Consider the following 15,723-nt stretch of genomic DNA (forward strand, 5'->3'; position numbering starts at 1 on the left):
CTGCTAAAATCCTTTTGGCTGTTCAAAGATGCCTGAAACTTCAGGAGCTCCAGCTCTCAACTATTATGTTACAGCTGAGAATTGGAGCTCCTGAAGCTGTCTCGCCGTGAGGTGGTTGCACGTGCATCCAACATTCCTTTGAGGATTCCGGCGTAACTGCCAATGGAGACAGACATTACAAACACAATTATAGTATATATACTATATATATATATATATATATATATATATACATATACACATGCCACAAACACACACACACATTGGAGCCCTTTGCAGTCAAATGCCTCAAAACATTAAAAAAACATTCAAGTGTTTAACTGTGTATATACTGTAAATATTTTACATTAATTTTTTTTACTCATAGGGAAAAATGTTCTATGTATTTTTAAATATATGTATGTTTAATATATGTATATACATATTCCTATATATATGTATATATCTATAACTGTATATATCTATATATATTTAGTAGATATATATTTGTGCAAAAAAAACGAAATAATTATATTACTATATTTCCTCTTTCCACATCTACCAAACACACCTCAGATATCAAAGGAAACTTATTTACTCACTATTTTTTCCTTACTGTAAAGATAATGTCAACAGTAAATGTAGATTGAATACTAATATAAGGTGGCGCAAACTAATGCCGACTTCCACTTAAATAAACCTGAGAGTGTTGTATATAAAAGTTTGGATGCCCTCTAGGGTAGATATCAAGGTATAAGGCAAAATGTATAATATATGACACCTTTTAAATAAAAAGGTCCTATCAATGTATGTTCCAAAATAACATAGGTATTAGATTGTTATAATGTTGTAGAATGTTTACTTCGTTGGTTATTCCTAATATGAAATAAGCAGTGAGTTAAGGTGAACTGTAAAAATTTTAGTATACAATACGGCTTATTAAAAGATACAATTCTAAAATTTATATATTAAAAAAAAACGGTGTTGAATGATATCACTGTAAATTAGATATATATTACAATTGCTAATTATATCTCAAGCATGCACACTTCCTAATAAAACATATATGTCCTTGATACAATAAAAACATAAGAGTCCTTGATACAATAATGTCACTGTACGAGTAAATGTCTCTTGTAAAAACTCTTGTTTTGAGTGAGCCCTCTGTTGATTACGGTTAATATTGTCAATGCTAAATTGCTTAATCAACCCCAGACTTTTTCATAGTAAATCTAGATTCCTTTCTATAAATGGAACAAAAGTGTTTATAAAATAGAATCTTCCATGCATTAAACTACAGATACAACAAAGCGGTTTTTTGGTTAAGCACACCACAAAAGGACTATTTAATCTTAACACACATATTGTGGGAGTGCTACCAAAGTGACCAAAACAATTACAAAACAACAAAAAATATTGGTGCACATCCAACCACTTAAGTCCACTCTTTCATGGCATATTTGTATATGCTTCTGTCTGTCAAATATACTTACATAGCTTCTAATAAGATTGGGATAAACATCTCGCAATAATATGAGCTTATATTTGTGCTGCAAAAACAAATATACTTCTATCTGCTAAATATACTTACATGGTTCAAATAAAATTGTGATTAACATCTATAATATTGACTTATATTTATGCTGCAAAAAATGTTTTGCTTTAAAAAATGCCTTTAAGTGAAATGGGATCTTAGTCACACAATATGATCATATTCTGCTAAGCCAGTCACCACTTACAAGGTGTCCCATAAAGACTGGTCCTAACACTAACCAGTTTCAACTCTGCAGCAAGTCATGTCTACACAGTGTGAAGCTTTCTAGCTTATTAAGTATATTTATCTGGAACACACCTGGGCTGGGTGGCACGCATTAACCAAAGGGGAGGGATTTGGTCAGCTCCCTATTTAAGAGATACAACATGAAAGAGTGGACTTAAGTGATGGATGTGCACCAATATTTTTTGTTGTTTTGTAATTGTTTTGGTCACTTTGGTAGCACTCCCACAATATGTGTGTTAAGATTAAACAGTCCTTTTGTGGTGTGCTTAACCAAAAAAAAACCTTTGTTGTATCTCTTAAATAGGGAGCTGACAAAATCCCTCCCCTTTGGTTAATGCAAGCCACCCAGCCCAGGTGTGTTCCAGATAAATATACTTAATAAGCTAGAAAGCTTCACACTGTGTAGACATGACTTGTAGATATGTGCATGATCGAAAAATTTGTTTCGGTTCGGATCGATTCAGAGTTTTTCGAATTTCGTTTCGGATCGATTCGAATTCGGAAAACTTCGAATGAATTTGTTTCGGATTCGTTTCGGATTCATTCGGATTTGAAAAAAATTGTCTGGATTCGGTTTGGATCGGAAATTCGGAATGTGTGCTGTGCATTAGACTAGTATTATGTACTGTATATTAGGTGTAACCCATAGCAGAGTGATATAACCTAATATACTGTACAATACTAGTGTAATTCATGGCCATCCGAATTTACCGAATAAATCCGAACTAATTTGGATTTATTCGGTAAATTCGGCAGTATTTTAATTCAGAAATTCGGATCAATCCGAATCTCCGAATTTGCTGAATTTTTTGAATTTCCGAATTGATCCGAAACGAATTGCACATGTCTAATGACTTGCTGCAGTGTGGAAACTGTTTAGTGTTAGGACCAGTCTTTATGGGACACCTTGTAAGTGGTGACTGGCTTAGCAGAATATGATCATATTGTGTGACTAAGATCCCATTTCATTTAAAGGCATTTTTTAAAGCAAAAAATTTTTTTGCAGCATAAATATAAGTCAATATTATTGCGAGATGTTAATCCCAATTTTATTTGAACCATGTAAGTATATTTAGCAGACAGAAGTATATTTGTTTTTGCAGCACAAATATAAGCTCATATTATTGTGAGATGTTTATCCCAATCTTATTAGAAGCTATGTAAGTATAGTTGACAGACAGAAGCATATACAAATATGCCATGAAAGAGTGGACTTAAGTGGTTGGATGTGCACCAATATTTTTTGTAATATATATTGTTGTCATTAAACTACAGATACAGATAATAGGAAAATGAAAGTTATCTACTGAACTGCATCCATCAAGAATCCGGAAATTAATGCCTTTAACAGCACTGAGAATATGCTAATCAAATCTAATTAGTCAGACCGGAGTATGACGTTGTCATATTACCACCCCTTATGGCTGCTCATTCTGACACCCTATAAATACTGACCTGTGTCTTCCTGTCATTGCTTGTTATTTTGAATTCCTCAGTCTTCTATTGCTCTGATGTGCTGTGAAATCTGACAGGCCTTCTACTGAGACACTTCTGACATCATCAGCTGCAGCCGGGTGTGGCTTCTCTCCTTCAGCTCTGTGAACACACTTCCTGCTCACTCCTGCTCTGCAAACTTTGAGAGTAATCCCTGCTCTCTCATTTTTTCTTAAGTTCTACTTGCTGTGATAACGGACCTGTAAACTCAGTGATATTCTACTCAAAGGTATTTTTTGTGCATAACTTTGTTTATTCTATTAAGGATTATTTTGCATCACATTAGAGCTCTTACTTTTTCTATTATGCATATTTATTTTTACTATATCAGGGTACTCAGTTTTGTTATGTTATATAAAGGGTTTAAACAATTGCATTGAGAATTAAGACTTTTACTCATTTGTTTAGCAAATCCTTTATTAAAATAAACACAGTGCTTAAATACTATGACCTAAGTTGTGGTTTATGGTTAAAAGCTACTGTTACACACACCTTTTTTACTTCAGCCTGAGTTTGTTCAGCAGATGAGTTGTCTGCATCTAATCTACTTGGATTATTACATAATAACAAGCCTAAAAAATGCAAGTGGACCCAGCTGAACTCGCTCAAGCAGTTTATACATTATCCCAAAGAGTTGATAATATAAAGAACGAAAAGCCCTCCAGAAATTACAAAACAATAAGGAGATTACAATAAAAAATACGGATAAGGGAGGTAATATGGTCCTTATGAGCAATTCTCAATATGAAGAAATATGTACCGATATTCTGAGCAATACTGATAATTACAAGGTCCTTACTCGTGATCCAACTGATGCCTTCCAACGAGAACTAGGATCCCTCCTGGATAGGGGTCTACAAGAAAGGGTAATTCCTAAAGCAGAACATCAGTTTATGTTTAATAAGTTTCCAAGAATAGCTACTTTCTATAGCCTTCCTAAGGTTCATAAGGATATGACAAAACCACCCGGGAGACCTATAGTCTCCGGAAATGGCTGTATCACTGAAAATGCAAGCATCTTTTTAGATAAAAAACTGAGACATTTTGTACACACCCTTACATCTTACGTACAAGATACTAAAGATGTCTTGAAATGCCTGGCTGATGTTATAGTCAGTGATAATACTATGTTGGCTAGCATAGACATTGAAAGTCTATACTCTAATATATCCCACAACCTGGGCTTGGAGGCAGTTACTTTCTTCCTGAGAACAGTTAATCCAACCAGAAATGATGAAGATGAATTCATCATCGATCTATTAGATTATGTACTAAGACATAACTATTTTCTATTCAACAAAAAGATCTACTTACAGAAAAGGGGCACAGCAATGGGCACTTGCTGTGCTCCAACATATGCCAATATGTTCCTGGGGTGGATTGAGAACAAGAGTATTCTCAATGAAGACGTTAACCCATATATGCAGTATATGGATCTATATATTAGATATATAGATGACGTCTTAATTCTATGGACGGGCACTAAAAATGACTTTGAAAAATTCATGTTGTGGCTGAATAACAACAAAGATGGTATGAGGTATACTTCAACTATAGATTCAAACAAAATTTCTTTCTTAGATCTAGAGATCAGAAAAGAGACGGATGGCACACTAAATACAAAACTGTATAGAAAAGAGACAGCTACCAACAGTCTCCTCAAATGGGAGAGTTATCACCCTAAGAAATTGAAAATGGGCATTCCGTTTGGTCAGTATTTAAGAGCCAGACGAAACTGCAGCACAGAACTTGATTTTGAAACAGAAACGAGGGAATTACAAAGAAGGTTTAAAGAAAGAGGGTACCCAGGTAGATGCCTTAAAAAGGCATATCAAAGAGCTAAATTACTGGATAGAAATACACTATTGCAAACCAGTAAGCAAACTAATGCACAAGAAACAAACGAACAGCAGCCCATAAGAATTATTGGTACATATGATGACAAAAATGTCTGTATAAAGAATATCATCCAAAGACATTGGCATGTTATTCAAGAAGACGAAGACCTAAAGGAAGTAATTTCTGAAAAACCTAACATTACCTATAGAAGATCAAAAAACCTTAAAGATATACTTATGGAGAGTCATTACTCTAAAGACTTACCTAGAACCTGGTTGCGAGAAACCAAAGGCTTCCATAAGTGTGGAAGATGTCAAGCCTGTAAGAACATGGCCCCTACTAAAACCTTCGTACACCCTAACACAGAAAAACAGTATGAAATTAAAGATTTTCTAAACTGTAGATCTAAGCAAGTTATATATATCGCTATGTGCAAATGCCCAAAAATCTATGTGGGTGAGACCTCGAGAGAACTAAGAACCAGAGTGCTAGAACATATAGGCGATATTAAATGGAATAGAAATGTTCCTGTAGCACAACACATGAATAATGAACATCTGGGACATAAATATGAAATCTATTTCTGTGCAATTGAACAAGTAAAATTGAAAGGGAGGAGGGGCGATATTAATAAAATGTTATTGCAAAAAGAATGTAGATGGATTCATGAATTACAATCCACCTCACCTAAGGGACTGAATGAAGCAATATCATATAAATGTTTCTTATAGTCTACGGATCATGATACACATTTTGTCTTACATGACTATTATTTAAAAACCGCTCCCTTCTGACCATTGAAATTAAATATGTATGCATCACTGCAAAATAATATCTTTGAAATGGCATATAAATGAGTTGAAACCTTTTGAAATAATTTTTGAAATAATTTATGATTAGTTCGCATAAACTAAAACTTCACTGTGTATAACACTGAGGAGAAATTGTTTCTTCTCCCTAATAAGCATTTGCCTTTCCAATGAGTAAAGAATTAATTTTGAATGATCTTTCAGGTAGATCACTAGGGACATTTTCAAGATCCTTCGAGTAGTCTTATAAGTATATCATTTCATTGCTTAAATTTAAATTAATTCAGTAATTACTAGCAATCCCTTTAAGAAATTACTGTTCAAGATATGTTCTGTAATTTATCAATACACCTATACCTCTATTTACTGAGGGATCTTGTGTCTTTTACCAACGGATCTAATATACAATATATCTAGTTATATGAGCGCTATAATTTACAACTATTAAGCCCCCTTCTTGTCCCAATAGTCTTGGTATTAATCAATACTTTAAAGGTTTAAAATATACTTAATACATCTAATGTATTCAAATGAGGCCATAGCGGAGTTTACACCTCCGTGTCTACTGTGTAATTGATTTACATACGTTGCCATGACGACGGATCAGTATATTTCACCGCATCTAATGCTGGGCTGGCCCTATGCCCTGACGAAGTCACGTTCAGTGACGGAAACGCGTCGGTGGGCGTGGACAGCGTTGTAGCTAGCATGGTCTAACCAGACCGGTCACAAATGCTCACATACTAATTCAGCGGTCTGGCACATTTAATTCCGCCTTACTTAGCCTATATCGGTTTATATACAGGGGGGTTTTTGCTGCTGTTGTACTACCATTAATTAGCACTCAATGTAAGGTTAACAAGTTTGTCTAACTTTATACATAAAACGCTACTACGCTATATGTTTGGTTACATAGTAACTTCTGACTCTATGATTTATGACTAAATGTAATTACTTGCATTGAACCTAGTGCAATACTAGCTGTTAGTTAACACTCAGCATAACATCTCCACTGAATAGTTGCTAAGCTTTGAATAATTATGTATGTGAACTAGACCTATCTGACAGGGGAAAAGTTAGAAATCGGCTGACTCTGTTAAATCAGAGCAGTACGCAGAGAGGAGGACGCCTTTGAGCGCATAGATAGTGCATATTTGCTTATGCCTGTATGATTGAAACCTCTTGTGCATATGTGATTACCTTTTTGCTAACTTTTCTTTCTAATGCTATTGTCTGACTAGACACGCTAAACCTGTCCACTAGCCTTAATTTTAATACTTGGGTTTATAGAATATAGGCAATGAATTTTTGAATTATGGAAGTGATAATCCCATTCTTCACTAGCTTTCTATATTACCTTATTTTTTAACTTGTCTAATTACCTATAGGGGCATATTGGGAATTGGAACTGAATGAATTTTGGTTCAGAGGTTGCATAACCCTGGATTTATTTCCCTTATATATTACCCCCTATGAGTAACGTCTGTTTTCAAGCATATTTGTTAAATAAAGTGTAATTTAACTCCATTTTCTATTTGAGTTGATAATATAAGCCAAGGTCTCAGAGAGACTCAATTAGATATACAAAATCTAAGAGCCTTTATTTCTCAGGAAATTGCAGTTAAAATGTCAGCTACTACACCTGAACCACAGGTGTTACACCCTGAAATTTTTACTGGTGATAGATCAAAGTATAGGGAGTTTAAAAACGCCTGTCTACTCCTTTTTTCCCTAAAACCAAAAACATATAGTACTGACAAACAGAAGGTTTTAACTATCATAACTTATTTAAGGGGAGAACCCCGTGCGTGGGCTGATAGTTATTTTGAATCACAAGATTTAGAATACTAAATAATTTTCAGGTCTTTTTTGATGCATTGTCAGCATTGTATGAGGATCCTTATAGACAGGCAGCAGCTGAAAAAGCCCTAAGAAATTTAAAACAAGCTAAAAGACCTGTGGAGGACTTTATTACTGAGTTCAAACGGTATGCCAGGGATTCTGAATGGAACGAAGTTTCTTTAAGAAATCAATTTCGCTTGGGCTTAAATGAATCCCTAAAAGATGAACTTGCTAGATTAGACTTACCTGTATCCTTAGATGCCCTATATGATTTAGCAATAAAATTAGATAGGAGATATAGGGAAAGAAGGGTTGAGAAACTTTCTTATGAGTCATCTAGCAAAAGATACAACAGTATTCCTAACCCTGCTCCAGTCACATCTACTGAAACACCTATGGATTTAGGGGTATTACGTGGACCCCTAACTCAAGAGGAGAAGAATAGAAGGAGATTGAATCATCTCTGCATGTATTGTGGTTCTAAAGAACATATTCTGAGAGACTGCCCTAATCTTCTAAAACAGAAGTCAGGTAAAACCATCACTACTAACACTACTGTCTGTACTTCTCTTTCAGATCAGATGTTTATAAAACTACCTCTATCTTTGCAGTGGGATCAAAGACGACTGAATATTGAGGCCATCGTGGATACTGGGGCAACTGGTTGTTATATAGACATAAGTTTAATTGAAAAAAATAAAATACCACATATAGCAAAAGAAAAACTTGTTTCTATATGTGTCATAGATGGTAACACAATTAGTACTGGTCCAGTTACACATGAGACTATACCTCTACTGGTGACTTGCAATCAGACACATGTTGAATACATGTCTTTTGACATAATACCCTCACCTCTGTTTCCAGTTGTCATAGGTATGAACTGGTTAGTAAAACATAACCCTATCTTTGATTGGCAAACATTATCTATAAAACTTGATTCTGGTTATTGTAAAAATACCTGTTTACAAAATCATCACATACTACATACATCCTCACTCTCATTACCATCTCACTATTCGGATTTTAGTGATGTTTTTGATGTAAAAGAAAGTCAGGTATTACCTCCGCATAGACAGTATGACTGTCCAATTGAGTTATTACCTGGTAGCACAGTACCTTTAGGGAGAATTTATCCTTTATCTAAATCTGAATTAAACCATCTTAAAGAGTATATCGATGATAACTTAAAAAAAGGTTTTATTAGGCCATCTACCTCACCAGCAGGTGCTGGAATGTTTTTTGTACGTAATAAGGATAATTCATTACGTCCAATAATTGATTATCGTCAACTGAATAAATGTACCAAAAAGAATCGTTACCCATTACCTCTCATTCCAGAGATTATAGAACGATTGCAAGGCGCCACCATATATACAAAGCTTGATTTACGTGGTGCATATAACCTGATCAGAATGAAAGAGGGAGATGAATGGCTGACAGCTTTTAGGACCCGTTACGGTCTCTTTGAATATCAAGTCATGCCATTCGGGCTATGTAACGCCCCAGCCACATTTCAAAATTTCATAAATGATATTTTTAGAGATATATTAGACACTTACATCATCATATATTTGGATGATATTCTGATCTTTTCTAAGAACTTGGATGAACACATAAAACATGTTCGTTCAGTTTTATCCCGTTTAAGAGTTCATCATTTGTTTGCCAAATTAGAAAAATGTATTTTTAACTCATCAGAGATTACCTTCCTAGGCTATCAAATTTCACCATCTGGTATTAAGATGGATCAGAATAAGGTGAAAATTATTCAAGATTGGCCACAACCTCGGACTAGGAAACAATTACAACGTTTCCTAGGTTTTGCTAATTACTACCGCAAGTTTATTAATAAATTTGCTGACATTGCAAAACCTTTGACTAATCTCACTAAAGTACAAAACACTTTCAAATGGCATTCAGAAGCTCAAAGCGTTTTTGAATTCCTAAAATCTAGCTTCACTTCTGGCCCTATTTTGCAATACCCAGACCCATTGTTGCAATTTACTTTGGAGGTAGATGCATCAGAATATGCATTAGGAGCTGTATTGTCACAAAAAAATTCCACTACCCAAGTACTTCATCCTGTGGCATTTTTTTCTAGAGTTCTTTCAGCTGCGGAGATGAATTATTCAGTAGGCGAAAAAGAACTCCTATCTATAAAAGCCTCCTTTGAACAATGGAGGCATTTACTAGAGGGTACTACTGAACCAGTTTTAATCTATTCTGATCATAGAAATTTGCAATATTTGCAAACTTGTAAAACACTGTCTGCCCGTCAGGTGAGGTGGAGTATTTTCTTCTCACGGTTTAACTTTGTTATTTGCTATAGACCGGGAAGAAATAATGGTAAAGCAGATGCCCTATCCAGGTTGCCTGATAAACCCAGCTACGCACCACCACATCAACATATCATTCCAGAAGATTGTTTCTTAGGTATTCTACAACTTACACCTACTTCTTTAAAACAGTTACAACGTAGTGACACAGAGAAACCAATGCATCTGTTGCATCAAGATTCTAATGGTATTCTTTTATATAACAACCAGATATATATTCCAAAATCTTGTAGACCCACTGTTCTCCAGATGGTACATAATTCCACTTTAGCAGGTCATTTAAGAGTGACTAAGACATTATCTCTACTAAAGAGATCTTTTTGGTGGCCTACTTGTAATAAGGATGTTAAAACTTACTTCTCTACTTGTACCACCTGCGCAACATCAAAATACTCAAGAGGCAAACCTTATGGATTGCTGTTATCTCTCCCTGTGCCCAGTAAACCATGGTCAAACATTTCAATGGACTATATTATGGATTTACCCAAATCTTCCAATTACACTACCATTTTAGTAGTAGTGGATCAATTTTCCAAGATGGCTCATTTCATTCCTTGCATCTCTTTACCCACAGCAAAACAAACTAGTGATCATTTGATAAAAGAAGTGATCAAGTTGCATGGTTTACCAACATCTATTGTTTCAGACAGGGGATCACAATTTACTTCCAGATTTTGGAGGGAATTATGTTCTACACTTCATATTCAACAGAGGCTCAGTACTTCTTACCACCCACAAACAAATGGACAGACGGAGCGCACTAACCAGTGGCTCGAACAGTACCTCCAGTGTTTCTGTTCTTCCCAACAGCAAGATTGGTCAACTTATTTACCTCATGCGGAATTTTCATACAATAACACTATAAATACCTCCACCCAACAAACACCATTCTTTATTAACTATGGCATTCATCCTTCATTTCATGTATTCTCTGATATGACTAGCACCTGTCCAGCGGTGAATGATACTCTCAATTCTATTTCGGAGAAGTTTGCTATTATCAAGGATAATATTGAAGTAGCTCAAAATTCTCATAAACATTATTATGATTTAAGAAAAAGGCCTTCACCTGTGTATAAGGTTGGACAAAAGGTCTGGTTGTCCACCAAACACTTACGCTTATCCGCTCCTTCGAGGAAACTAAGTCCACTGTTTATAGGTCCATACGCTATCACAGCATTAAAGAACCCGAATACAGTTACTTTGGACTTGCCTGCACATTTTAAAATTCATCCCACCTTTCACGTGTCATTGGTGAAACCTGCCACATTAAGTTTGGACACATCTTCTCCTGCATCGACTTCGACCATTGTACAACCTGAGGTTGAGTATGAGATTCAAACTGTTTTGGACTCTAGAAGAGTAGGTGGGGTTCTGCAATATCTCATAAGATGGAAGGGGTTTACCCCTGCTGATGACTCTTGGGAGCCTGCCACGAACTTGCATGCTCCTCGGTTGGTGTCACTTTTTCACCGCCGTCACCCGGATCGACCTTCTTCTTCTCAACCGGAGGTTGTTCCTTGAGGGGGGGTATGTCATATTACCACCCCTTATGGCTGCTCATTCTGACACCCTATAAATACTGACCTGTGTCTTCCTGTCATTGCTTGTTATTTTGAATTCCTCAGTCTTCTATTGCTCTGATGTGCTGTGAAATCTGACAGGCCTTCTACTGAGACACTTCTGACATCATCAGCTGCAGCCGGGTGTGGCTTCTCTCCTTCAGCTCTGTGAACACACTTCCTGCTCACTCCTGCTCTGCAAACTTTGAGAGTAATCCCTGCTCTCTCATTTTTTCTTAAGTTCTACTTGCTGTGATAACGGACCTGTAAACTCAGTGATATTCTACTCAAAGGTATTTTTTGTGCATAACTTTGTTTATTTTATTAAGGATTATTTTGCATCACATTAGAGCTCTTACTTTTTCTATTATGCATATTTATTTTTACTATATCAGGGTACTCAGTTTTGTTATGTTATATAAAGGGTTTAAACAATTGCATTGAGAATTAAGACTTTTACTCATTTGTTTAGCAAATCCTTTATTAAAATAAACACAGTGCTTAAATACTATGACCTAAGTTGTGGTTTATGGTTAAAAGCTACTGTTACACACCTTTTTTACTTCAGCCTGAGTTTGTTCAGCAGCTGAGTTGTCTGCATCTCCTTTTTTCAGAAAATAATCTACTCGGATTATTACAGACGTTTCTAATTGACACCCATGCTCTTTTATCTGTCTTTAAAGGGACCCTAAACACTAAATACATTTATGCACCTCCCTTTTGTCATGGGTACTGCCATTATGTAACCTAGGTTACACTGCAGGTATCTGAAGGAGCGCTGCTGTGCATGTGCAAACAGGTCAGCACTGGAATGTAGTGAAAGACAGATTTCAATATGGCCTTTAATAGTTAAAGGGACATAATACTCATATGCTAAATCACTTGAAACTAATGCAGTATAACTGTAAAAAGCTGACAGGAAAATATCACCTGAGCATCTCTATGTAAAAAAGGAAGATATTTTACCTCACAATTTCCTCAGCTCAGCAGAGTAAGTTCTGTGTAAAAAGTTATACTCAGCTGCTCCCAGTCCCAGCTGCAGGTAAAAATAAAAAAAATGAAGAAATGAACAGCAGCCAATCAGCATCAGCAGTGCTGAGGTCATGAACTCTTACTGTGATCTCATGAGATTTGACTTAACTATCATGAGATTTCATAGTAAGCTTCCTTTACCTGATTGGTGAAATAATATGAGAGTTCACGAAGCTCATCCTTTCAGCTGTCCCAGGACAGACACACTAAAATGCTGCTTAGAAATCCTTTACAATGGGAGGTGGCTACTGAGGAACTTTTGATGTAAAATATCTTTATTTTTTACATAGCGATGTTCAGGTGATATTTTCTAGTCAGCTTTTTACAGCTATGCTGCATCACTTTCAAGTGTTTAAACATTTGGGTATTATGGCCCTTTAATGTTCCTTTAATAGTTTGTAACAGTGTCTGTTGGTACGTTACCTAGAGTTATAGCATTTTCCTTTACACTGCTCACTTTGTATAAGAAATACACATCTGTTGGGTGCTTGATTACTCTGTCAGCTACCTGTTTTGTAGCCTCTGATCAGGGCCACCATTTGGGGGTGAAAGGGGTTACTCCTGTCAGGGGCACAACTATTATTAAAAAACAACAACATTTTTTTTAAAGAAATTGGCAGCCACCAGAGGGCACCACAGCAGAGTGCTATTGAGCACAGGAAATGTCATTACAAGGAGTAAAGCATTAGCATTTGGAGGATTTCTCAGTGTGCGCTTAACCACTATGCACAGTGTGAGACAGATTTGGCACTTCAGTTTGTACAGTGTGTGCCTGAGTCAGACAGTAGATCACTTTCAGAGGAGGTAGGAATTACTTAGTAAATGTTTTTTATTTCTTTGTGCAATTTCAGATTGTAACTTTAGTGTAGTAGTTGTATGGTGGGGCTAGGGGTCCATAAAAAAACACTTTTTTTTAGCAATATGCAGCAGTGTATTTATTATTCGACAATGCTGTAGAAATTCTATATTTAAAACCATGCAGAAATGTTTCCTTCTCAGTACACAAATGGTAAGTGCCCTTTTGGCAGATATTTATATATACAGTATATATATATATATATATATATATATATATATATATATATATATATATATAGTCCATGTAGCAAGCAAGGTAACAGCACCACAGTACAAAATCTTCTTTTAAAGGTGGAAAATCTTTATTTGAGGTATAGCAACCAATAAAAAGCGACGTTTCGGACCTACATGGTCCTTAATCATGCATGCATGATTAAGGACCATGTAGGTCCGAAACGTCACTTTTTATTGGTTGCTATACCTCAAATAAAGATTTTTCACCTTTAAAAGAAGATTTTGTACTATGGTGCTGTTACCTTGCTTGCTACATGGACTGGATATGCTGGAGTTTGGCTGATACTCCCTAGTAACGAGCAAACAGGTGGGAAAGAAATTTTACAAAAACCTATGGTGCTGGACTCAATTCACTTACTTTTTATATATATATACAGTATATATATATATATATATATATATATATATATATATATATATATATATATATATACTGAATATGAGAAAAGAGTCACTGCAAGCACGGTAATCTTGCATCAAGGTAAAGTGTTTATTTCATCCACTTAGACATGAGCAGACAAACACCTCTATATATATATTACATTCCAGTTTACTGCCCCTTTATGTAAGAACTTCCCAGATGCCAGGAGACATTGCATCTAAAATGTTTACATCTGCATAAAATGTTATACTCTCAGGCTAAGATTTCTCAGTGTTTAAAATGAGATAGGTTAACTTAACACTGTTCAGTTTACACTACAGCTGACTTAATTTTGAAATACATACAAACAATCCTAAATTCTTCATTTAACCAGATCTAATAGTATGAGACTGAGTACCACAGCTTATGGTTCCACCAAGACCATACAGAATATAGCATTTTCAAAATCCATAAGTACAGCTAACAGATGGGAACATTTGTACACCAGATTTGAAGTGGTGCTCTTCTTTGGGGAAAATTGGGAAACTCCCCCCTCAAACATATGTCAAACTTTCAAAAGTACTTTTCTTCATCTACCCATTCTGACAGATCATTAATGTACAATTTTGAATTCACAGAAGTATTTTTGTTTGCACATTTACAATTATGATTCTTTAAAAAGTGATCTCTTAATTTCTACTTTTTTCATCATGCATGTCACACCGTTGATTTAAGGGATGGCAATGTGCAGAAATGTTACCTCCTGTGAGTGTTTCTGTGGGTGTCTGTGTTTATGTCTTTGTGCTTTTGTTGGTGTCTCTAAAGCGTGTATGTATTTTTGTTCTGTGGGTCTTTCTGCCAGGGTGTGTGTTTCTGTATTTGTGCATTTTCTGTGGATGTCTCTGTGAGGGTGTGTATTTCTTTGTGCATTTTCTATGAATGTCTCTGTGAGGATATGAGTGTATGTCTGTGCATTTTCTGTGGATGTCTCTGTGAGGGTGTGTGCGTATGTCTTTGTGTGTTGTCATCATATAGTTGTCATCTTCCTTGACAAAAAGATAATCAGAACTCCATATTTTGTCTTGTAAATCTCCTTTTTTGACACTTCTGTAGTCTACCTCATTACTTGTGAGGTCAATGAAAACAAGTGCTGAGTGTCTGTGGGGGTGTCTGTGCCTGGGTGTGTTTGTGTGTTCCTTTGCATGTCTGCTAGAGTGTCTATATGTGAATCCTTATGTGTGAGTGTGGGTTTCAGTGAATGAGTGTGTCTGTGTGTTTGTGTGTTACTACCTTTACAACATTTCCAAGTTTGACTACACTAAAAAATAAAGTACATATACGTTTTAGCAAAAAATTGCACATGTCAAAGGGAGGGGGCCATGATCAATGGTTAAGAAAGGGCCCCCAAAATTTCTACTGGTGGCCCTGCCTCTGATTATAGCTGGTCAATACCTGTTGGCCATTCACTGCCACTGTAACCTACTGGTTCTTTATCTATTGCTTTGTACTATTTGTCATTGCCTATTGCTTTACCCATCTGATCAAAACCCAGCTGGCAAATACCCGGGTTTGAGTCCTGTGGGTCTATACCTGC

The sequence above is a fragment of the Bombina bombina genome, chromosome 3 (genome assembly GCF_027579735.1).
Source record: "Bombina bombina isolate aBomBom1 chromosome 3, aBomBom1.pri, whole genome shotgun sequence".
NCBI lineage: Eukaryota > Metazoa > Chordata > Amphibia > Anura > Bombinatoridae > Bombina > Bombina bombina.